Source organism: Nuphar pumila, chromosome 15 (assembly GCF_984573655.1).
Source record: "Nuphar pumila chromosome 15, dmNupPumi1.hap1.1, whole genome shotgun sequence".
Classification (NCBI taxonomy): Eukaryota; Viridiplantae; Streptophyta; class Magnoliopsida; order Nymphaeales; family Nymphaeaceae; genus Nuphar; species Nuphar pumila.
Window position 1 is genome coordinate 12,901,047 of NC_143263.1, and position 16,816 is coordinate 12,917,862.

The 16,816-nt window shown below is 38.2% G+C and overlaps 1 long non-coding RNA gene across 1 annotated transcript in view; it reads right to left on the reverse strand.

The window, feature by feature from the left end:
• LOC149814539 (uncharacterized) overlaps positions 1-14,434 on the reverse strand; it is a 34,812-nt gene extending 20,378 nt beyond the window's left edge. The window contains exon 1 of the long non-coding RNA XR_016427923.1: positions 14,299-14,434. This is a non-coding gene — a long non-coding RNA (uncharacterized LOC149814539). The remainder of the gene's footprint in view (positions 1-14,298) is intronic.
• Positions 14,435-16,816: the final 2,382 nt, after the last annotated feature.

Consider the following 16,816-nt stretch of genomic DNA (forward strand, 5'->3'; position numbering starts at 1 on the left):
CGGCAATTTGGGAAACGGAAAAGAGGTTAAGATTTAATTTAGGAACTATTCTAACTTTTGGAACAAGAAAATTTTGAACATTTTTAGAATCGAGAGTTCCAATACCATTTATTTTGAGAAAAGTTCCATCGGTCGTAGAGACACAAGATATTTTTGAATTGGTGTGCACGTTGGTTAATGCATTTTCATGAGGAGTCATGTGAAAAGAGGCTCCGGAATCTAAAATCCAAGAGTACGTACCGGGAGGTGATGATGAGGCAATGGCGGCACCGGAGGTGGAAGATGTAGCCTTTAGAATTTGTTGGAGAGCCAAGGAAATTTGACCAAGAGTATCTTTGAGATCCCTGTTCTTGCCTTCATCTTCTTTGGTGGAGGATTCCTCAACGGAAGCCACCTTTGGCTTGAATGTCCCATTTAGCTTTGGGTAAACGGGTTTAATATGTCCCGGCTCATAACAATTATGACATATAATCATTTTTCTTCCACCACTCCCTTGCTTACCAAAATGAGGTGGCTTGTATGTTTTAACATGATTGTCGGGTTTAGATACGGCAAGAACTTCATCTATGCTTTTACCCATGCTATGCCTAGTCTCTTCTTGAGTAATTTCGGCAATAGCCTCTTCTAAAGTAGGAAACGTAGATCTATGGAGAAGTGAGGATCTAACTTGTTCAAATTCGAGACGAAGCCCAAATAAAAATTGAAACAATCTATCTTGTTCCATTTGTTTTTGTCTTAGTTCCACATCCTCCGTAGCCACCCATTTAGGCTCTAAAAGAGCCAATTCATCCCAGAAATGATTTAGAGCACTATAATAGTCTTGTATGCTCATGTCGCCTTGTTTTGTGGTTCTCACTTTTTCTTGCAAAAAATAAGCTCTTGCAAGATCCTTTTGGGTATACATACCCTTCATAAAAAACCAAGCTTCATTTGCCCGGCGGAATTTTGCAATATTTGCACATACCTTAAGTTCGACATTATTCATAAACCATGCTAGGATTTTTGCATGGTTGCTCTCCCAATCTTCCATTTGGTGATGATAATCTTCAATGGCCTTGAGACGAGCATCACCTTCAAGTGCTTTCTCTTGATCATCTTCCATCTTTGTGAGCTTAAGTTGGGGTTCCGGAACGGTTCCCATTACATAACCCTAAAGCTTCTTGCCTTTGAGATTATTCTCCATTGCGGATGCCCACATCATGTAATTTTTCCCATTGAGCTTGAATGATAAATCGATCTTGACTTCCATTGCTACAAAATGAAGATGTGAAAAAGAAAGGAAGTAGAGAGAGACACGATTTCACCTTAGAAGATCGTATGGCTCTGATACCATGTAATGAAGTATGCGAAAGAATCCAAGAATGCCAATGCATTCACTATGTCCAACACGGACAAACGAAACAAGCATAAGAGAGGAAATCCACCAAGGGATATACGAAGGGCCTTATAACAAGGCTACACACATAAAAAGAATATCCCTTTTATTGGAGAGGAGCTCTCTAAGAGCAATACTAGATATAAGGGGGTTCCCCCTATTTATATGCAAAGGGAGACCAAAGGAAGCACCCAATAGAGTCGTTGGGAGCCCCCAACGACTCCATTGTGGGGCCCCTTTGGTATCCCAATAAACATTCCAGAAAATAAAAAAAATAAAAAATAAAAAACAGAAAAATAAAAGAAATAAAGCAAGTACCCCTATTGGGTACTTGTGAAAAGACCATAATACCCCTATCGGGTATTATGGTGAATACATCTATATTTATATATATATAGATGTATTATTACATGTCTTAACAGCCTCCTCTATTTATAGAGGAGGAAGCCAAAAACAAGGGACCACAAGGGGGCTCCCATCTTGTCGTTGGGAGCCCCAACGATCATAAATATGACCGTTGGGGCCCCAACGACAAGAAGGGTGGGGCCCCTTGTGGTCTTACAAAAAGTAAAATAAAAAAAGAAAAAAGAAAAAGCAAAAAGTGACAAAAGGAGAGAAAGAGGAGAGGTGAGGGTTTACATGAGGATTTACCAAAATACCCATATTGGGTATTTGGAAAATAAGAAAACAAAAAAAGAATTATGTATATATATACATATATGTATATATATATATATTTATATATACATAATTTAACATGATAGACATTAGATAAATTTAACGAAGAATTAAGAAGTGGAAGATCAACATTTCCAGTGTGAGATATAGAGTGAAGAGTACCATCTCCAGTTTTAATACGAAATTTTCCATGATAAGGAATGGGTTTCGAAATCTTACCGACATCACCTGTTACATGAGCTGCAGCCCCGGAATCAATTTACCAAGTTCCTTGTTCATTCTGCTTGAAGCTTATCTCTGAGAGAGCAGATATCAAAAGATTCTTCATATTATCCTTTTCATCGTCCTTCGAGTCTTCTATTCTTCCTTTGTGGGAGGATCCTGCACCATTAAATTTGCTTTTGTTTTGTGGCTTGTGCCAGCAATTAGCTTTGATGTGCCCCCTTTTATTGCATTGAAAACATGTTGGTATATTCCTGGAGCTTTGGTTCCCTGAGAAGGAATTGAGTGACATATTGGGCGTGGGCAACAACCCACGGCCTCCTTGATTGTTCCTTCCTTGGCCGCGTCCACCTCGAAAGCCTCCACGTCCTCTTCCTGACATCATCCTTGTAACCAATACATCATGATTGCTGGAATTGATGGCCATCTCCTCTCTTCTAATGGTAATTTCGTATTGTAGTAACTTCGCGCGAAGGTCTTCAAAACTTGGCAATGAAGGAAGACATAGAAGGGAAGTGACCAACATGTGATAATTGGAGCCAAGTCCATTCAGTGCCTGTTGAACCTTTTCTTTGTCAGGAATTTCACAACCCACCATGGCCAGTTGATCGGTGAGGATCTTGACTTTGTTCATGTACTCTGTAACTGACAAGTTCTCTTTCTTTAAGAGCTGAAATTCTCTTTTTAAATGTAGGATTCTGGCCTCTGAAATCTGTGAATATGTTTGCGCCAACCTCTGCCATAACTCCATTGCCGAGCATTCGTCGGGAATGCCGATTAATACCTCTTGAAAAAGAGTAGATGTGATGTAAGCAACGACCGCTTGATCTTTTCTCCTCCATCTCCCAAATTCTGGATTGCGAATCAATTTGTTGGAAACCTCCCCTTTATCGTCTCGCTCTTCCTGCATCACAAACTCTGGAGGTGCATGAACGGTCCCGTCGATGTGTCCTAAGAGATCCAAACTTTTGATAAAGGGCAAAATTTGCTTCTTCCAGGTCAAGTAATTCGAATTGTTCAGTTTTTCAGAGATGAGTTGACCAAGGAAACTTGACAGTAAAGAAGGAGAATCCATGACGAAATAATATGAAGTAGGATGAATAAGGGAAAGCGTCAAGTACAAGAGCATCAATACAAGGCAACAACCAGTCAAGCAATAATAGAAATTTCAACGTAGCAGAAATTCCAACAATCAAAGTTTTTTTTTTTTTGAGATTAGTTAGTCGTAGATGATCGAATATTCCCAACTGTGCTGATGCTGCCTAGTATTCAGCAAAGGGCAATCAAGATAACAGTCTGATTAAAAAAAATTTAAATCTAACATGCTGCTGACGTCAATGTTGGTAACGAACAAAGAAACATATCTTAATTGATGGAGCGTGAACAAATTACAATTTGTTTCACGCGTGCTCAAACCGTGACAGAGAAAAGGACCAAAGATTGATTTACGATAAAATATATATCTATATTCGTGAGATGAATAATCATATCTCGTGTTGGAGAAAGTAACGCAGATCTGGGAAAAACAATCAGATTTCGTATTTGATGAAATAATCAGGTCAGGTCTGAAAACAGAAATCTATGTCACACAGACTCGGCTAGGGAGGTGCTGCACCCGAGTCGACACGCCCCGACACGGGTGCGGCTTCGGACTCGGCCTGGACTCGGTCAACTTTGACCGAGTCCAAAAATGTCCATTTGTCCCTAAAAAATGAATTTTTTATATTTTTTATTTAAAAAAATAAATAAAAAGAGTCTGTGCACAGTCTGTGTTGTGTTGTGTTGTGCACAGTGCAGTGTTGTGCACAGTCTGTGCTGTGCACAGTGCTGCAGTCACAAACACAGACTGTGTGTCTGTGCACTTTTTTAAAAAATAATAATATATATATATAGCCGAGTCCCCGTGTCCAAAAATTTTAAAATTGCGCCGCACCCGTGTCGCACCCGCACCCGCACCCGCACCCATGTGACATAGACAGAAATCGAATTGGGAAATCTGGAAACAAAGGAACAGGCGATGACACAGATCTGAAATCGAAAACAGATATGCGTATGGAATTAGGTATGAAAACAAAGAAGAAGATGATGACACAAATCTGAAATCGAAAACAGATCTAAAAGATGGGGTAAAAATGCAAACAGAAATCTATCTTGAAAAAAAAAATGATAAGAATGAGACTCACGATGAGAGACAATAGAAGAAGTTGGAATAAAGGGCAGAAACACGTTAACCTGGAGCTTGAAGACTGATCTCTCGAGACACGTTCTGGGATCAACTTCACGCTCTTGAACAGAGATCAGACGAAGCCCTGCTCTGATACCATGTAAGATTTTGTCTCCAGGAGTATCGTTGATGCTGAAGAAGGGAGAGACAGTGAGAGAGGAGGGGACGGCTGCAATAGAAGATTCAATCCCACTTACTGGGGATCGTACCCTATATTCAACATATATATGTATTACAAATTGGATCGGGTCTGGATATTACATAACATTACATCTATTCCAGACCCGAATACAAATACAAAGTATTACAAAGATTCATGTTTCTGGGTCCAGATCCAAACCCGTAACCCGAATAAACCAGTCTCAATAATTAAAAACGCGCCTCAAGGCGCAAAAAGCGTGCCTCGCCTCAAGGCGAGGGGCTTTATGCCTTGAGGCGCATGTACAAAGCGCAATAGCCCCGAGGCATGTGCCTCATACGCCTTAAGGCGCGCGCCTCAAGCCGAGACGTACACGCCTTGAATTTTTTAATCAAATGAGAGTCAAAGCCCTCATTTGACAAAAAATTAGGGTTTTTTATGTAATTTTAACTAAGTTGCTAGTAAAAAGGGCATTTACTAATACAAGGCAAGGGCATATACAAGAGAGAAAGAAAATAAAGAATTTATACAAGGCAAGGGCAACAACCCCAAACCTAAACAAATTGGGTTTGATCTATAAGAAACCGGGTCTCAAACATAAGCCCAAGAAACCCGCACCGGGGGGGGGGGGGGGGGGAGCCACCGGACCCCATTACTGTAAGGGCAAAAACTTTGAATCAGGCTCCGCAACTCAGCAGTTGGACCTATGCTAAAATGAGTGGGTCCAAAGCTGAATCCGACTAAGTAATATAGGTATCAGATCAAGATTCGGGTTTAACTGGATTTTTATAAGAAAAACTATACCCAAATCCGATAAAAATTACATAAACTAGACCCAGTCCATACCCGGCAAAATAATATTTTTAATTATTTTACATTGAAAATTTGAGAATCTTAACCGAAACTCCAGTCAGACCTGGTTTGGTATAAAATTTTATAAACCATACACAACCCATATAATAATCAGACCTCATGGGTCCAACCTGAATAATTAATCAGAATCCCTTCTTTGCAACCAAACCCTGACCCTATAAGATCCAATATGTGTCAGGATCGGGTCATACCCAATCCATTGACACCCTTAGTAGCAAGTTCACCACTTTGCAGTCTAATAGACACTCAAAGCAACCATGGTAATGAAGTCATTCAGATTAGTTGCTTCATTTCACAGAAAATTAATATCACCGTGTCAACTTTTTCAATGTATTCAATTTCGTAGGAGCAATAATCTCTTCTAGAATGTGATGTTAAACCCTTTTAGTGGCAAAATCAAGTCATGCAATTACATGCAGTCACAACCCTATATATATATATATTAACATTTGGTTGTTAATGCTAAAATGCATTTTCTAATTATGACATGATATTATTAATGCTAATATGCATTTCGTTGTTAATGTTATTTTTTTATTTAATAAATGCTCATGTTTTATTTTTTAGATACTTGCATAGATCAAGTTGTTGCATTAATGTTATTTTTACATGTTAATCTCATAATTTTTCAGTACTTATTTGAGATTTTTTATTTCTTGTTGGTTGTTGCTTCATCAATAAAGAATTTTTTATTTATTTATAATTTTAGATATTTTTTATAGTTTTTTTAAGTTTTAAAAAAAAAAAACTTTGAGGCTTACGCTTTACGCCTCGCCTCAGATTTTGGTGGAGCGCCTCGCTACACCTCGACGCTTTCACAACACTGGTTCTAGCTCTTGATACTCAGCACTAAAGGTTTCATATGAAACCCATCTATCAATGGGAGTAGATCTTATAAGACTTGGATGAACAATTTCATTGTCAGTATTATCAATCTATGATAATTGTTCTTCTCTATGCGAAGAATGCAGTGATTGGTCATCATCATGTGTTAAGTAGCATCTCCAACCTATCTTTTATGATAGGCTTGCCCATAGAACTTGTTCTGATTATTATTTTTCAGTCATGTTGAATATCATTATTCTCTTGCTGCTCATGATGAATGTGCAATGCTTCAGGCTCCTGCACCACATCCGGATTGTTTTGCCCAAACTCAGGCTCATGCATTACACATGGGCCAGTTGCCCCTTGTATCAAGGATGAGCTTACCCAATGGTCTAAATCATCTCCAACTATTATTTGACTACTTTCTTGATGCTCTTCTTGCTTCAAACTCCCCTGAAAATTGGAACTCCCTTCATCAAATCTAGCATGGCATGACACTATTATACACTTCTTAATGGGGTTCCAAACTTCTAACACTTGTAACCTTTGTATCCATCTGCATATCCTACAAATTTGCACCAATGTTATGAAAAGCATTGAGGCGTAGCGTATCGCTCCACCAAAAACTGAGGTGAGGCGTAAAGCGTAAGCCTTAAAAATTTTCTTTGAAAACTTAAAAAAACTTTAAAAATATCTAAAAATATAAATAAATAAAAGAAATGTCAAAAATTCATTTATCTTCACCAAACACTATATCAAAAGGGTCAGCCAACATGTTTTTGCATGTATATAAGTAATAGAATGCCAAAAAGTTAACAAACATACAAAAGAATGCAAGAATATTAACAAACACACAAAAACCCTAAAATCCATTTATGTTCACCTAACACTATATCAAAATGGTCAGCCAGCACATTTTTGCATGTATATATACAATAGAATGCCCAAAAATTAACAAACACACAAAAGAATGCAAGAATATTAACAAACACACAAAAGCCCCTAATTTAAAGCCCTAAAATCCATTTATCTTCACCAAACACTATATCAAAAGGGCCAGCCAAACACTAAGAAAAATGAAGAGGGAGAGGAAGAAGAGACGAGAGAGTAAGCAGCGAGAGAAGGAAAAAAGTACCTTATTCTTCTTTTTCTTATGTTTCTTTTCTTTCTTCTACTTCTTCCTTTTTTCTGCTGAGGACACGAGAAACGAGAGAATGAGAGACGAGAAACGAAAGAGGGAAAGAATAAGTACCTTCTTTTTCTTCTTCTTCTTTCGCGTAGACGAAAGATGAGAGAGTGAGATATGAGCAGCGAAAGATGAGAGATGAGAGAGAGGGAGGAGGGAGCAGTCAGAGAGGAGGGAGAGACGAGAGAGAGGGAGGATGGAGCAACAAGAGAGGAGGGAGAGACAAGAAACGAGAGAGAGAGGATTGAGCAGCGAGAGAGGGAAAGAAGAGAGGGGCCGACCCTAATAAGGGTCCGGCTCACCCCAAAATTTGGGTCAAATGGGGGCTTTGACCCCCATTTGACCTAAATCAAATGAGGCACACGCCTCAGGGTATGCCTTGCCCTGAGGAGTATGCCTCATAGCAGATGAGGCGTGCACCATGGCCTCCGTGCACTATTTAAGTGTGTCTCATGCCACATAGGGTCGCGCCTCGAGGTGAGACGCATTTTTAACAACACTGATTTGCACACTTGAGCATTGGGAGCAAATTTACATCATTCTGAATCATCCACGTGCACATAACATATATATCCCCATACTTTCAAATCATTGTAATCAAGATGTTCCCCATATAAAACATATTATTGGGAGTTGTTATCAAGGACTTTCATAGGAAAGTGGTTTATGATATGAACAACTGTATGAAAAGTCTCTATGCTTAATGCACTTTCTACAATGTCTATGTTTTCTTTCCTCAATTCCATTTTGTTCAAGAGCATGCGGCAAAATTTCTTGTGACAAATGCCATGATCAAGTAAATAGTCTCTAAATGCATAAGAACAGAATTCTCCCCCTTCATCACTTTGAAATTGATAATAGGAAGTCCAAATTGGTTTTGAACGTACATATGAAAATGTCTAAATACACCAAACACCTTTGATTTTTGTTTCATAAAGAATATCCAGGTATACCTACTGAAATCGTCAATAAATAGGACAATACTTGCATGATGAGAAGGAAGCAACCGGTGTAGGACCCCAGACATCTGAATAATAAACAACTTCAAAAGGAAAGGAAGCTCTTTTATTTATACAATTAAAAGGTAATTGGTAACTTTTGCAAATTTGACAACTCGAAAATAAAGACTCAAGCACCGATTCTTTATTACATAGACACTTTGACAAAAGACCTTTATTGGACAAAGACTTCAGGAAAGAAAAATTGCAATGGGCCAAATGCCAATGGCACAAGTTATATGTTGCTCGATTCGAATCAGTTTCAGAAATCAACAATTGTGACATAGGAACTTCAAGGACATCACAAACTCCTCTACTGGACTCGGACAAAACTGTTAAAATATTATGTCTCTTTTAACTGTAAACTGAAATACCCATCAGGGGTATTTCAGTCCTTTTACTCAATAGGCGTCAGCCACCCTAATGAGCTAACATTTTTACTTTTTATTTTTTTATTTACTTTTGCTTTTTACACTTTTTTTTCTTTTTGACTGTTGTGAAAGGGACAGCTCCATATAGCTGTTGGAGCTGCCCCAACAATCACAAATGTGACCGTTGGGTGCAGCTCCAACGGTCATATTGAGCTGCACCTGTGGCTTCTTTTTGCATTATAAATAGGCCTTAGTGGCCCTTGTAAACATATTCTTTTTTGTGAGTGCATATGCAATATTGTAAAGCCCCTCTTGGGAACTTATGAATTGAAGTTCATTTTGTTTCATGTTGTTGTGCATGTGTATTCGTGCCTTCGTGCACTTGTGAGTGTTCTCCTTTGTGCCTTTGTGCACTCTTTGTATTTCTTGTATTGTGGTGTTACACACAATCTCTTTTTGTAGAGATTTTCACATGGTATCAGAGCAAGGTTGTTTGGAGAAAGAAATTGGTGTGATTCTTCTCAATATCAAGTGCCTCGAAAAACGTGCCTTCAACTTTTTGGTGATTGGAGTGGAGGCTCTTCTTCATTCAATATTTTAGAAGATTACTACAACAAGAAAGATTTAAAATCTTATTGTGGTACGTATTCTTTTCTTTCTTCTTTCCTCTCTAATGAGTGAGAAAGACTCCCATTTTTCTCTTGGTTTCAAGCTAAATGGCTCAAATTATCATGTGTGGGCCGGAAATATGGAAGCTCACATCAAAGGGAAAGGGCTTTGGGGTTACATTCAAGGCTCGATTCCGGAACCCGAGCCTAAAATTACTTTGGTTAAAGAAGGAGAAATCAAAATCCTTGAGGGAGATGAAAGAACTAATGCTCTTGAGGAATATAGTAGGAAACATGAGCAATGGGAAATGAAGAATTTTAAGATCTTGTCTTGGATTTTCTCTTCCGTTGAGACAAGGATTAATGCCAACATTATAAAGTTTAAAAAGACTTCTCAAGCGTGGGAGTATCTTGAGAAGATGTATACTTTTAGGGACTTGTCCCATAAGTATTATCTTCAAAAGAGAGCGTTAACTCTTGTTCAAGGTGATATGTCTATAAGAGAGTATTTTGCGGAACTCTCTTCAATTTTGGATGAGCTTGTCATGCTTGAACCCAAGTGGAGTGGAGAAGCCATAGAGCTTCGTCATAAGCAATTAGAAGAAGACCGATTCTTCAATTTTTTGAATGGGCTAAGGCCCGAGTTTGAGCAAATAAGATCTTTTCTCCTATCCTCTTTTACCTCTCCTCTTGAAGATGTCTTAACTAAATTAAGTGGAGAGGAAACCCGTATGGGCATTAGCAAGCAAAATCCTAGTGTGCTTGCAATGTCCACAAATCAAGAAGAATGTGATGGTGTTAATGCCGTTTCTAGACCCGATAACAATTTAAGAACATATAGACCTCCTCATTTTAAGAATCAAAATCAAGGAGGAAGAAGAGATTATAGCAAAATCTCGTGTCACTTTTGCAAAGAACCGGGTCATATCAAACCGGTTTGCCCAAAATGGAAGAAACTTCTAGCAATGGCAACTACATCTCAACCATCCAAAGAGGAATCTTCAAAAGAAGCTCTATCTCTCAATCAAATTGTGGAGGCTCTTTAACCTCTTCTAAAGGGAGCTATTTCCGGTGCCGCCGTATCCACCTCTTCTCCTCCAGGTAAAACTTCTTGGCTCTTAGATTCAGGTGCATCCTTTCATATGACCCCAAACATTTCATCTCCTTCCGAGTATTCTAAAAATGTGTCACCTTCTTTTATTTCGACCGCGGATGGTACTTCTCTAGAAATTAAGGGAATTGGAAATTTTAAAACCCAAAACTTCTTTATTCCAAAAATTAGACTTATACCAAAATTAAATTTAAACTTGCTTTTCGTTTCTCAACTCACGAACCTTGGGTGTAACATTCAATTCTCATCTAATAAATGTTTAATACAGGATCACCGATCCGGGAGATTGATTGGGGAAGGCTCTAGGAAAGGAGACTTGTACTATGTGGACTTTCTTTAAATTCCTAAAAACACCTTTTGTAATGTGGCCCAACATAAAGACATAAATGTTTGGCACAAGAGACTTGGTCATCCCAACATTACCAAGTTATCCTATCTACATTTTGTTAAAGATCTTTGTAAAAATACTTTATCTTGTAATGATTGTATTCTTGAAAAAATGAGAAGTATACCTTTTGAACCAAGAACTATGTTTAGTATTAAACCTTTTGAAATTATTCACTCGGATGTTTGGGGACCGGCACTTGTCATATCCAAAGGTGGTTTTGCTTACTATGTGATTTTTGTAGATGATTTTTCACGATATTGTTGGATACATTTTCTCAAACATAAGCATGAAGTTTTTCATGTTTTAAAACATATCATATGATGATTAAAAATCAATTTAATAGTAATTTAAAGATATTTAGGACCGATTCCGGAGGTGAATATCTCTCTAATGAGTTTAAGAAATATCTTGAGGATTGTGGCATTGTCCATCAAAGATCGTGCCCTAAGACACCACAACAAAATGGTTTGGCCGAAAGAAAGCATATGCATATCATTGAAACCACTAGAACCCTTCTCATTTCCCAAAATATTCCTAAAAAATTTTGGGCCGAAGCGGCTCTTGCTTCCGTCTATCTTATCAACCGACTTCCATCCAAAAATTTAGATAAAATTTCTCCCTTTGAGATTCTATATGAAAAAGAACCTGATTATAATAGGTTGAGAGTTTTTGGTTGTAAGTGCTTTGTTCTTACCATTAAAAATGATAAACTCTCACCAAAAGCCATTCTTTGTGCTTTCCTTGGCTATTCGGAAACTCAAAAAGGATTTCGATGTTATGACTCTAAGAATGATAAATTATATGTTTCAAGGAATGTAACTTTTTTGGAAAATGATAGTGGTTTTGAAAAAAATGAATCTCATTTAGAAAATGCCGATTACTCCTTTCTTTTTGACCTTTTATCTAAGGATGATGATATCTCTAGTGATGATGAATCAACATATAATAGTGAAAATGAAATGGTTGTGATCAACAATAACTCTAACCCTTCTACCCCTCAAGAAGAAAATGTATCTAGAGAACCCATCACTTATTCGCATAAAGATAGAAGCACCTTTAGGAGTGCTATTGAACTATATAGTGAACCTAGTGAGACTATTTCCACTCATGATTCTCATCCTAGGAGAACTGAAAGAACTAGAAGGACTCCCTCTAGATTCGTATCTTTTGATTCTTTCTCTCCTAAATATCGAGTTTGTTTGATTGCCATTCACTCTTATTTTGAACCAAAAATTTTTGGAGAAGCCAAACAATGTACTGAATGGAGAGAAGCCATGGAGAGTGAACTCAAAGCTCTTAAGAAAGCTAACACTTGGGAATTTCAATCTCTTTCCAATGGCAAGAAAACTATAGGATGTCGATGGGTGTTCAAGGTCAAGACTAAGAGTGATGGTTCTCTTGAAAGGTATAAGGCTCGTCTTGTAACTAAAGGGTACAGTCAAGAATATGGGATTGACTATGAAGAGACATTTGCTCCAGTAGCTCGTATGGTTACTGTCAGATGTCTTATCACCATTGCTTCAATTCGAAAATGGAATATTTACCAAATGGATGTCAAAAATGTCTTTTTAAATGGAGATCTTAATGAAGAAGTTTACATGGATGCTCCACCTGGTATGGAAATCCCTAAAAATAAAGTTCTTCGTCTTCGTAAAGCTCTTTATGGACTGAAACAAGCACCCAAGGCTTGGCACGATAGGTTTAACAATGTAATGACTGAAAATGGTTTCACTTCATGCTATACTGACATTGCATTGTTTGTTAAGAAATCTGATGCAGGGATTGTTATATTATTGTTATATGTTGATGATATGTTAATAACATGTGATGATATCAAAGGAATCAAGAGCATTAAATCTATTTTGACTTCAAAATTTGAAATGTCAGACTTAGGATTTCTGACATATTTTTGGGGAATTGAGGTTGCCTATTCTCAGAGAGGCTATTTTTTGTCTCAAACTAAACTTGCTTATGAGATTCTTGATAGATCAGGAATCACAGATGACAAGGTCTGCGAAACTCCTGAAATAGTAGGTCCGAAGATGAAGATTGATGATGGGATTCTCTTAAAAGATCCCACACCTTACCAGCAACTGGTTGGATCCCTAACGTATCTCAGCATTACCAGGCCTGATATTTCTCATGCAGTACATGTTGCTAGTCAATTTCAACATGCACCTACTACAGTCCATATGAGCGCCATCCTTCGCATCATCAGATACATAAAGGGTACAGTAAACAAGGGAGTATTTCTATCTTCTACGTCTGAATTAAGTTTAATTGCTTATACTGACTCTGATTGGGGAGGTGACACAAATAACCGTCACTCCACCACTGGTTTCTGTATTTTTTTAGGTGAATCATTAATCTCTTGGAGATGCAAGAAGCAGCAAAAAGTATCGCTTTCATCCACCGAAGCTGAGTATAGAGCCATGGCATCTACTACAATAGAGATTGTTTGGATTCGCAACTTGTTGGAAGATATGAATATTCAAGTTCAAGGGCCCACAAAATTATGTTGTGATAATAAAAGTGCAATCTACATTGCCAAAAATCACACATTTCATGAGCGCACGAAGCATATCGAGATGGACTGTCACTATGTTCGTGAAGAATATTTAAGAAAAACCATTGACCTTCCTTATGTTACATCAGAATATCAACTGACAGACTTCTTCACTAAGGCGCTGTGTTCTCCAAGATTTAACTTTCTTCTTGGCAAACTTTCGGTCGTGACACCCTAAGTTTGAGGGGGAGTGTTAAAATATTATGTCTCTTTTAACTGTAAACTGAAATACCCATCAAGGGTATTTCAGTCCTTTTACTCAATAGGCGTCAGCCACCCTAATGAGCTAACATTTTTACTTTTTCTTTTTTTATTTACTTTTGCTTTTTACACTTTTTTTTCTTTTTGACTGTTGTGAAAGGGACAGCTCCATATAGCTGTTGGAGCTGCCCCAACCATCACAAATGTGAGACTTCCCCACTAGAAGCTTCCTTGACAATATAGAGACTTCCCCATCTTACCCCTTCAGCGTATGTTTTGTTCTTACGTGGATCCTTTACAAACACAAAAGGAGTAAAGACAACACAAGAATTAGTTTGGTCACACAATTGAGAGGCAAAGATTAAATTTCTTTTGATACCCAAAACAAGAAAAATATTGGGCAATGATAATGACCCGACTCCAGTAGTAACACGGCATTCCCTATTTGTGTGATGGGATGGGGGTCCCACCTCCAGTGATTATTCTACCATGACTATCATAAGGTTTAGAATTGAAGATCTTACCAGCATTACCTGTCACATGATTACTTGCTCCAGAATCAAAGAACCAAGCTTCTGGATTAGATTGTTGCTGATTCACCTTCAAGTTTTGGAAAGTGGCAGCCAGCACTTCATTATTCACCTGTTGTTTGTTGCCTTCTTGGTTGTGCACGTAGTTTGCACAGTATGTTGTCCAGCTTTCTTAGCATTAGAAACAGGCCCATAAGATGGGAGATCCCAACAATCTCCTGCACTATACCCTCTCTTCTTACATAACTGGCACATTACCACATTTTTCTGCTGATTGGAATTCTGTACGAATTCTGTGGCAGAGGCAGAAGTCCTCTACCACCAGCCCAGTTATTGTTTCTTCCTCTATTTCCTCGACCTCGGCCATGATGTCCTCCAAAATAGAAATTAGTGTTCAAAACCTCATGTTCTTGATGCTCATTTTTCTTCTTAGGAACATGAGTAGCTTCAAAGTGTAAGCGAATGAGGTGCAGGGCTTCCAACTTCGGCAATCAGTCTTGATATTGCATTAAACTAACAATGCAGCAAAATGCCACAAAATGGAGCAAATGTAGCAAAAATATGGTTGTCGCTCCCTCTCACACGGCACCAAGGATGTCATAATCTTAAAATGATGTGTATGTTGCTGGCATACCATTTCTATCAATCTTCCCAATAAAAAACAACCCTAAAAGTCCAATCCCAGGTTTCAAAAGCTTTGAGAAGTAGCCTGCATCTCAGGAAATCAAATTAAGTCCGAATTTTCTCAAAACAAGCAAAAATGCTTAGAAAATTCATAGCTTCTGCATCGTACGCCTAAAATCACATGGTTTTTGTCTTTGAATTCTTCTTTTATGATGCGCTAGCAGCTGCAAAGTACCCAAGGTCAAAAACTGTTTGCAGCTTGAACCAATGTGGAGCCTTGTGTGGGCTAATTGTGATTTTATGGGTCTTTTGAGTAAAAAGAGTCATGAGAATCGAATTGAATAGTGTTGGATCAGAGGTCCATTTCACATTTGGGTTATGGAACGGATCTAATATAATAAATTAGATCAAGTTACAACCCAATTCTGAACACCAAGGTTCACCTTAGGGCTATGTAGTCAAAATCGGTAACTACGCACGCGACTAGTCAACGTAGGTGTCAGATCAGCATCTAGTCTAAGGCAATTAGGTGCCCTAGACTTAAAAGGCCCCGATGGGTCCGACTAGTCCTCGCCTAGGAGCCAAGTAGTCCCAGCCTAGGCACAAACTTGTCACTTTTTTTACCATCTATATTTATATATGAGTGGTAGATGTCTGTCTAACACTCACTTAGCTAGACGCTAGTGGACGTGCGTGCGATGGACGACACGCGTACAATGGATGACATGCGTGTGATGGATGACACACATGCGATGGATGATGTGCGGGCGTTCTGCACTTTAATATAAGCAATAGTGGAGGGTGGAACCGCCACTATTGACCTTGGGGTCTTTAGTGGTGGTTTTGCCCGTGCTAAAGACTTTTGTTGTTGGAAAAAAATGACGAGTGGACAAGCGGCGCGAGTCCACCTGTGAGGCTGGAAAAGTGGTAGGCAGTAACCATTTTTCCTATACATATACTTTTTTTCTTCAGATATATAAATATATATTCTCTTCTCCTTTAGATATATGTATGTATGTGTGTGTCTGCATGTATAGATTCTATCAAGTCTTATACAACTATATATATATATATATATATTAATGTAAATTCTGTATTTTCTTAATCTTTTTTTTAGTTCCGACTAGGCCAACTGGTCCCACCTAGGCCTTTTAGACATTTATCACCTAGGCAATGACTCGCACTTTTGACTACATAGCCTTTAGGGGGGGGAAGAGATGTGGCATGAACAGTCAAGAAACATCTAAGGCTCATTGTCTCATGAAGTTTTTGTGGGAAAGTGCTTAGTTAGTACACTTTCCCAATATGGGTAAAACAAACATCCAAGCATCATGGTGGGAAAGTGTCATGCTGGCACAAGTGGACCCTATCACGAGCATACAAATATTCCCAAGAAGAGAGAACAACAAGAGAGAGAGAGAGAGAAGAAGATAGCCTTCATTAACTCAAAGAATGACATACAACATTATATTGGGTATGTTCCCTCAAAATTGGTTGACTCTTTGACTAATTACAACAAGAGTACAAAAATACCCCTATAAATAATGTATGTACATAGAGAGGGACAGCACAACAAGAAAGGTAAAAAAAATATGATTCTCAACACTCCTCAAACTTGAGATGATGCTAACGGAATCATTCCAAGTTTGAAGAGAAATATTTTAAAGTCAGAAGGTGGAAGGCTCTTCGTTAACATATCTGCAATTTGCTTTTTGGACCCCACATACATGAGAGAAATAACCCCATCTTCATAAGCACGTCTTGTAAAATGACAATCAATTTCAATATGCTTTGTTCTCTCATGAAATTCAGGATTCTTGGCAATATGAAGGACACCCATATTGTCACAATATAGAGGAGTCTTCTCATGAATAAAAACACCAAGATCTCTCAACTG